We start from the raw sequence: 9,706 nt of genomic DNA on the forward strand, positions 1-9,706 counted from the left end.
TGAAAATTTCCAGATATTCTAGAAGAAATGAGTTCATTTGGTGTTTAAGTTTGCGTTTGAATTTGGTGTTTTCAGCCTTTCAGTTTGATTACCTCATAGGTACTGTCAACCACCTGCTTGTGAACCTCTTTCCACTGTTCCTTATCTGAATCAGTACCTAATTCAGGATGCAGATTTTTCAGAGACACACCAGCCACATTCACTCCACTCCATACAGGCACACTAGAGTCTCCTTGCCCTCCAAGGACCCAGCCATGACAGCTCAATGCATGAACTCCCAGCCTCTCCCCCATTAGGTAATGGAACCTCACTGAATCCAGACTGCATCCACTGCCAATAACATGGTTTTTGGGAAAGCCACTGATCTTCCAAGCCACATAGGTAAGGATAACCACTGGATGATTAGAAACAACAAGCAGCTTGCAGTTTGGGCTGTACTTTACAACATTAGGAATGATGAATTTAAAGATGTTCACATTACGCTGGACCAAATTGAGACGACTTTCCCCCTCCTGCTGACATGCTCCCGCTGTGATAATAACCAGCTTGGAATTTGCAGTTACGTTGTAGTCTTTGCCAGACACAATTTTTGGTGTTCTAAGGAAAAGGCTGCCATGTTGGAGATCCATCATCTCTCCCTTTAATTTGTCTTCCATGACATCAACAAGTGCAAGTTCATCTGCCAAGTCCTTCATTAAAATACTGATGGCGCAGGCCATGCCAACAGCACCAACCCCAACAACCGTAATCTTATTCTGGGGGGTCTGTTCTTCCTTAAGAAGATTCTGAATCAGCTGATCCTTGAGAGTAGCCATACTGGATTTGGATGAGGAAGGTACTGGGAATGCACGTCGGGCGGGCTTCGGTGGCGCGAGGCGGCGAAATCCTGACTCTGCAGCTTCAGCTCCCGGCTTGAAGCCTTTTAATGATCTTCTGCAGGAGTCCAACCATGAAACACCATTGGAACACCCTTTGAAACATCCAAGATGCCCGTGATTTGGAATTGACTTGATGAGACTTTTTAGAAATCTTAATTTTCTTTCTGAGTCTATTTTGCCTATGTCATTTGATAAAAATATACTTGTAGTATGATGATATATCCCTTGATTACTGTTTCCATTTTACTCGTATGTGATTGACACCCTGGTTTTAAATCATAAAAAATACTTGGACCAAAGCAAATAATTACTATTTATTCAATTGCCATTTACTTGCTGAGGAATTCCAGGCTACATAGATATGTAAGAGCATAAGAAATACAGTATTTTCAGCCGAGCTGTTAAATTTTTATAATATATATACATTTTTATACATATTAAATTCATATTTAAAGAATAAGATTTTTATGCAGATCTGTATGATTTTTGATGTGACAATATATGAGGGACAAAATCTATCTTAAATATACCCAGGTTTTCATCGTTAGAGTAACTTTGTTATTTGGCTGCCAAAATATTAAGAATTGCTTATTAGATGGTTTAATACACAAAAGAAATAATATAATATATTTTGATACTGTCGGTATGCTAATTTTGGGCAGAGAGCAGTTCAGTTTAAGTTAACACTATTACTGTTGTTGTTAGGTGCCATCAAGTCGAATGTGACTTAAAGCAGTACTATGAACAATGGATCTAAACTCTGCCCTATTCTGTGCCATCCCTACCAGCCCTGATATACACGAGCCCATTGTTAGAGTCGCTGTGTCAATCCATCTTATTGAAGGTCTTCCTCTCTTTTTTTCTTTTTTCACAACAAACTTCCTTTATGTTTGAATTCACATACCCTTTTCTTCAGAGAATTCACACAGAGTATTTATATTCTATAAAATAGACCTTAAAATTAACTAGCTACATTAAGAAATAGATGTCACCTTTCCTAAATACCAGAAGAATCATTAAAATACTTACTAGCCAAACAGTATGTCCGACTGACATCCTCACTGCTATTGATTCAGAACTGGCTCATAGCTGACTCTCCAATAAGGTTTTTTTTAATTATTATTATTTCCATTCATTCATTGTTGCACTTTTCTCCCCTCCCAACCTTCCCCCTAGTACACTACCCTCTTGGAAAAGTAAAAACAAAAATTCTTTCATTGTTTTACAAACCCTCCCCCAGGTGCACTCCACCATGTAGCCCTATGCACATCCAAAAACTTCTCCCACAGGGTAAAAATGGAAGCCACCGACTGGGAAAAAGTATTTGGTAATGACATATCAGATAAGGGACTTATATCCAGAATTTGTAAAATACTTGAACACCACAACAAGATAAAGGTAAATAATCCAGTAGAAAAATGGGCACAAGATATGAACAGACACTTCACCGAAGAAGACATTCAGATGGCTAACAAGTACATGAAGAAATAAAAATCCCTAGCTATAAGAGAGATACAAATTAAAACAACTATGAGATATCATCTCATCCCAGTCAGAATAGCAGAATTTAACAGAACAGCAAGCAAGAAATGCTGACGAGGCTGTGGAGAAACTGGAACCCTTATTCACTGTTGGTGGGAGTGTAAAATGGTGCAACCACTGTGGAAGGTGGTATAGCACTTTCTCAAAAAGTTGCAAATAGAGATACCATTTGACCCAGCAATTCCACTACTGGGAATATGCCCCAAAGAGACCATAACTGACATCCAAGCAGATAATGTGTACACCCATGTTTATTGTGTCTTTGTTCACAATAGTAAGGAGTTGGAAACAACCTAAGTGCCCATCAACAAATGAATGGATAGAGAAGCCGTGGTATATTCAGACAATGGAATACTATGCTGAATTGAAAAACAAGGAACTCCTGAAATATTATTAAAAATGGGTGACTCTGGAGGACATTATCCTGAGTGAAGTATCTCAGTCACAAAAGGACAAATACTGCATGGTGCCACTGTTGTAAAACAGGACTGACCTTGGGATCGGGGAGAGACTGAGAAAGATGGGTTCAATAATGTATACTGCATTGAAGCACATGAAGGAGAAAACGGTTTAAAAGGCGTATGTGATTAGGTATTTTTGTTATGATAGGTCTTCCTCTTTTACCCTGGCTTTTCCAAGCATGGTATCCATCTTCAAGGACTGACTCTTAGCAACATGACCAAAGTATGTGAGATTAAGTGTCACCATCCTTGCCTCCAAGGAGCACCATGGTTTCACTTTCTCTAGGACAGATATTTTTTTTCTCTTGGCAGTCCATGAGATACTTATGTTATTCAAACCCACAACTCCAAGGCACCGATTATTCTTCTATCATCTTTAATAATGGTCCAACTCTCAGGTGCATAGCAAGCAATTGAGAGGAGCATGGCTTGGATCAGCTTACCTAACTTCATTGCTCTTTGGTACCCTGGAGAGGTCCCTGACAGTAAATTTTCCCAGTGTGTCTTGTCTTGATTTCTTAACCACTGGAACCATTGACAACTTCAATCTTTTCTTGAGGGAGAGCATTGTGAGGGCGGCCATATTTGACCTTTACCAGCTTCACAAAGGGGAACTGCCCCCGGCAACAACATTAACAACATAAAACCAATTCCTATGAGGTAGAAAATGTCTCCCATGTTCCCACACCTCTTTCTACTCACCCCAACACCAATCTTACTGCTTTTATGGGGTTCAAAATCTGTTGCAATAGCTCAAAAACCAAAGAGAACCATATTGTGGAAGTACAAGAATTATAATCCAGGTTCATAGCATAATACAGTCAGAGCAGCTTCCAAAATGTGTTTGCAGATGCCTCAACCTTGAGCCTTGATGCTTTAGGCTGGTGTTACAAAACTCTCTGTCCTGCCATTTATGTACTTCCCCTCTCACTCTCAGGCTGTCCAACAAACTTGGGCAAAAGGCTCTTTCTTAGCTTCATCCAGTTCAGTAGTATAGCAGTCTCAAGGTCTGCTCCATCTCACTGCATGTCTGTGGTTTTCTGCTATGGCTGCTGCTTAGGTAGTCCCTAGTCTGGCTGGCACAGGAATCCCTGGCCCTGAAGGGCACACACTGCATGTCTGCTGCTGCTTTGCTATTGTGCTAGTGGTGAGATTCTTAGTTTCTGCAGCTGGATCTGCTCAATTTAATGGCGAGACTAGCCAGTCCCCTTATAGATCAGTTAAATACACCCTTTTCACATATTTCCCAACCACTTGAGAAAATCAGAAAATGGCTAGGGATTCTATTTTGAACAATAAACACTTAACACCACACCTATAATCTAGTGATGAGAATTTTTGTTTTCTTGATATTACCACACGGTTACTTGGTAGAAGTAATAAGATGCGAAGCCCTGGACTTGAGGATACAAGGTGTACATTGTTATAGTGGTGAGTAGATAGGGAATTCTGAAGGCCATCTTTGCTCATTGTATAATTTTGTTTATTTTTTGTGACTGTAGTTTAAGATAGCAATCCCAAGTAAAGAAAATCACTGTTGGGCATTGTAATGTTTCGTTTATAAGAATTTTGCAAGGTATAGATGTTTAACAAATGTTAAATCATAATAAGGGAAGGCCCCTCTTATCTATAATTTCAGAAATCTAGGGTAGAAGAGTAGCACAGACGCTGGAGCCAGTCAGATTTAGAACTTACACAGCCACTAAATAGCTTTTGCCCTGCATTTGGCTCTATGCCGATGTGAAATAGCTGTTGTTGTTTTGTTGTTGTTGTTGTTATGTGCCGTTGAGTCGCTTGCGACTCATAGCGACCATAGGGCTATGGTACAAGAGCTCTAAATGCTGTTCAATCCTGTGCCAACCTAGCCATCTCAAACACACTTATTCCCACCGCTCCAGTCACAGAATTGATCCATCTCACCAAAGGTCTTCCTCTCCTTCGCTTCCCCTCCACTCTGCCAAACATGATGTCCCTTTCCAAGGACCAGTCCCTCCTTGCAACATGCCCAAAATATGTCAGACGAAGCTTCAGAATCCTTGACTCCAGGGAACACTCTGGCTTCACCCTCTCCAGGACAAACCTGTTTGTTCTCCTAGCAGTCCATGGTATATTCAACACTCTTCTCCAGCACCAGAGCTCAAAGGCATCAATCCTCTTTCTGTCAGCCCTATTCACTGTCCAACTCTCTGATGCATAGTACATAATTGGGAAAACTATAGTGAAATGGCTGTACAAAAAGAAAATGATGTTTTTAGTCGGAAAGAGGAGCAGAGATAGCACTGTGGGAGTTTCCTTTGATTATTACATGTATGAAAGAGATTTGGAAGTTCTCACATGTTCCTAGTGAGTGAAAGAGAAGATAGAGGATTGAGGGCTTGAAAGCCCATTAGAGATTATTGTGAGGGGAGGGACCTTGTAGTATATGCTATGGGAAGAGCAGCTGCGGCAAATTTAGCTTAGAGCTTTCCAAGATTTGTTCTTCTAAGATCGCCTGTATACGTCATTAAAGTATCTTACGGGAGCTCTGGAGGTGTAGTCTACAACATGTTGTAATGCTAACTAAAAAGAAAAAAAAAACCCACCTCTGTGTTTCTGGTAACTTGAATCCACTAGTTGCTTGATACAAGAAAGATGGACAGTCTCCTTCTGTTAAGATTTATATCCTCAGAAACTTGATGGAGATTTCCTCTGAGTTGGAATTGACTGATAGTATCTTAGATTGAATCTTTAGAGGTGTCTATTTGTGTCTGTGTGTGGCATAGAGAGAGAGATTGAGATTCAAGTAAATTACTCACATAGTTATGGAGGCTGACAATTCCTAAATCAGGGGGTCAGACATCATTCTAGAAGCTTCTCCTGACTTATGTAATTGTAGGGACTGACAAACCGAATATTGGAACGTAAGATGATAGACTGCTGGATCATGGAGCTGCAGGAACTGAAGATTCCCAAAACCTGCATGTCAGACAGCAGTCTGCTGGCTGTCCCTAGAACCAGAGGTCAGAGGAAGAAGAGTCAGATTAGGGTTGAGAGGAGAGCTTTGCCGGCACATTTGTGAGTATTGGGTACAGGCATCCTCAAGGAGACTCCCTTTTCACCTAATTGGCTGATCATATCAGACCACAAAATGAAGATGGTTCTATAATATCCTCTAAACTACTGAAAATCATGGTAAAGCCAGGTTGTCACTTACTCTTAACCATCATGATCCACTCCTTGTTGACTTGCCACCTGTACACTTCATAAACAATACAGGCTCTGTAAATAAAGACAATTTACAGTCATCTTTGAACCAATACGATACAGCTAACATGCTTACAACTGAAAATGTTCTAGCCCTACTTACATTTTACATTTTATAATAAGTACTAGAATAAGGAAAGGAAGAAAACAAAGACATATGTATACATGTATAATAAAGCAAGGAGGTAGACAGAAAGACAGCTCACAGCTCTTTAACAGGTAACATTATGACTGGTATTTACAACTTTTTTCTTCCACTTCTCAGGTTTTATTCTCTGTCTCCTTACGAAGCACCTCAGTTTGTTGTGAAATTTTTTTTTAACCTAGTGGTGTGAGTTGCCTTTCCTGAAGAGTCTCATTTATTTGCATTCATGCCAGAATTGAATGGAGGTACTGAGAAACATCTTCGGTGAGCCCCTCCTGTATTCTAGACATACTGTTCTTTGCCTCTATTATGTAATACCTGTTGAATTTTCCTTTAGTAATCAGGATCACTCACACCAGCCAGTACAGTAACTCCTTTCCTTGTTGATCCGGAGATGTAAGCAACCTATCCTGTCTGGGTGGCATTTAACTTCTAGTTCATTGCAACCAGTCTTAAGTTTTCTGGTGGGAACATTCTTCCTTTGAAACTATGACCTCTACACCCTCAGAGAATGGTGCTGGGGACAGGAAGGAAGCATTTTGAAAGTTGACCATGAGTGATTATAGTAGTACCACTGCATTTCCACTCCTTGACCCATGCAGTGGAGAAATAGCAACATATATTGGACACTAGTTAAAAGCATATGCAGCCTCTTGGAGGTTCCAGCTAACTGGTGCCACAGTGGTGTCTGTAGGTGGTCATTCCATTCTTCTACCAAGCCAGCTGCTTCAGGATCATGGGGAACATTATAATACTAATACATTCCATGAGAACTGCCCCGTTCCTACATCATTTGCTGGTAAATGAATTCTTTGATTCGAGACAGTGTTGTGTGTGATAACCATGAGGGATGGTTAAGTATTCTGTATGTACATGGATGATAGTATTAGCGGAAGAATTGTGCAGGGAAGAAAAAGTGATACTCAGAGTTAAGAGGCTGTCTCAGTGAGAACAAAATGCTATTCTTTCCATAACATGAATGATCCAGTGTAATCAACCAGCCCTTAGGAATGGTGCTGTTTCTAATATGCAATGTATTTAATATGCAGTTTGGTCTTTTCTGCTGACAGATTTATTGGTCTAGTTGTGAGTATTTTTGTTTATGTTGAAATATAATCCATATTGAAGATTGTTGTCTTTACATATCATCAGTAAGTGCTTTGTCTTCATACAAATGAAATTATATCATCTGCGTGTTGTAGGTGAAGTGTTAGACCAAAGTTAGTTTTTTTAGCCATCACCTTAGCCCCCATTGTTCTACAGTCACCTTAACTGCAAACACATCAGCATCTATGGGACTCGGATGAGAGAAAGAGCACTTCCCACAATCGGGATGGGTGTATCAGAGACAGGGTGATTGGTATAGGACAGAGCAGAGTTTAGGGCTGTTGTACATAGGGTCGCTATGAGTCGCAAATGACTAGACGGCATATAACAACAACAGCAACATCTGTATGTTATTGTTGTTACATGCCATCGAGTCGTTTGTGACCCTATGTACAACAGTCCTAATCCCTGTTCTGTCCTATGCCAATCTCACTGTCTCTGACACATTCACCACAATTACCCCAGTCACTGAATCAGTCCACCTCATAGAGGATCTTCCCCCCTGCTGCACTGTCCTTCCACCCTCCCAAGCATGCTATCCCTCTCCAAGGACCAGTCTCTCCTTGCAACATGTCCAAAGTATGTTAGACGGAGACTCAGAATTCTTGCCTCCAAGGAGCAGCCTGGTTTAACCTTCTCTAGGGTGAACCTGTTCGTTTTTTTAGTAGTCCATGGTACATTCAATACTCTTCTCCAGCACCACAGCTCAAAGGCTTCAGTTCTCCTTCTGTCCTCCTTAGTCATTGTCCTTCTCTCTGATGCATAACAAGTGATTGCAAAGACCATGGCCTGTCTGGTGCACTTTAGTCTCCAGAGTGACACCACTGCTCTTCAGTACTCTGTAGAGGTCACTAATAGCAGACTTAACCATTGTACTTCATCTTTTAATTTTCTGGCTGCTGATGCCAAGAGTGTTGACTGTGGAGCCAAGCAAACTAAAGCTGTGAACAATCTCAATCTCTTCACCATCCATCCTGATGCTGCCAATTGACCCTGTGGTGAGAATCTTTGTCTTCTTGATATTGAGCCTCAATCCATATTGAAGGCTGCAGTCCTTGACCCTCTGCAGCAAATGCAAGCTGGGTTGTGTCATCTGCATAACGCAGATTGTTGATGAATCTTCCACCAATCGTGATGCCACACTTCTCCTCATACAGCCCATCCTCTTGGATAATCTGTTCTGTATATAGGCTGAAATGTATGGAGATAGGATACATCCCTGGCATACACCTATGCAGTGTATGTATATTTATTATATCTATATTACTACCTTCTGGCAGTTCTCTGCTGATGTGTTGTTCCAGTTGTTTTTGGATAATCTTCAGTAGAATTTTGCTTGCATGTGAAATCAATGAAATTGTTCTATAGTTTCCACACTCTGTTGGGTCACCCTTCTTTGATATGAGAACAAATAAAGATCTCTTTCAGTCAGTTGGCCAAGTGGTTATTCTCCAGATTTCTTGGCACAACTTGGTGAGCACTTCCAGAGCAGCATCTGTTAGCTGAAATATGTCAATTGGTATACTATCTATTCCTGGGGCCTTCTTTTTTGCTGTTTCCTTCAAAGCAGCTTGAACTTCTTCCTTCATCACCATAGGCTCTTGCTCATATGTTGTTTCATGAAATTCTTCTGTGTTTGCCAATTCCTTTTGATACAATGACTCAGTATATTCTTTCCATCTTCTTTTAATACTTCCCGGATCATTTAATATTCTGCCTAAAGCATCCTTGGTTATAGCAACTCGAGGTTTGAATTTGTTCTTCAGATCCTTGAGCTTAAGAAATGCTGAGCGAGTTTGGCCCTTTTGATTTTCTGACTCCAGCTCCTTGCATTGTAATATTTTACTTTGTCGTCCCGTGCTGCCTTTTGAAATCTTCTATTCAACTCTTCAGGATCTTGAATTCTTCCCTCTGCTTTGGCTTCTCTGCGCTCCAGTGCAATTTTCAGAGTTTCTTCTGACCTCCATTTTGGTCTTTTCTTCCTCTTCTGTCTTTGCAATGACCGTTTGCACTCTTCCTGGATGATACCCTTGATATTCTCCCACAACTCTTCTGGTCTTCGCTCATTAGTGTTCAAGGACTCAAACCTGTTCTGGGCTGGGTTTAGAAAGGGTCGTGGTACTAGGGATATTGTAGCTAATGTTAGATGGATCTTAGCTAAAAGCAGGGAATACCAGAGGAATATCTATCTGTGTTTCATTGACTGTGCAAAGGCATTTCACTGTGTGGATCATAACAAACTGTGGCTGACTCTGAAAAGAATGGGAATACCAGAACACTTGATCGTGCTAATGCGAAACCTATACTTGGACCAAGAGGCAGTCATCAGA

At 40.7% G+C, this 9,706-nt stretch overlaps 1 pseudogene; it reads right to left on the bottom strand.

Moving 5' to 3' along the window:
- Positions 1–71: 71 nt before the first annotated feature.
- Positions 72–824, bottom strand: LOC102846190 (annotated as a pseudogene).
- Between the last annotated feature and the right edge of the window lie 8,882 nt (positions 825–9,706).

This window comes from Elephantulus edwardii, unplaced genomic scaffold, assembly GCF_000299155.1.
Source record: "Elephantulus edwardii isolate Elephantulus edwardi_28Jun2011 unplaced genomic scaffold, EleEdw1.0 scaffold00021, whole genome shotgun sequence".
NCBI classification, from domain to species: Eukaryota; Metazoa; Chordata; class Mammalia; order Macroscelidea; family Macroscelididae; genus Elephantulus; species Elephantulus edwardii.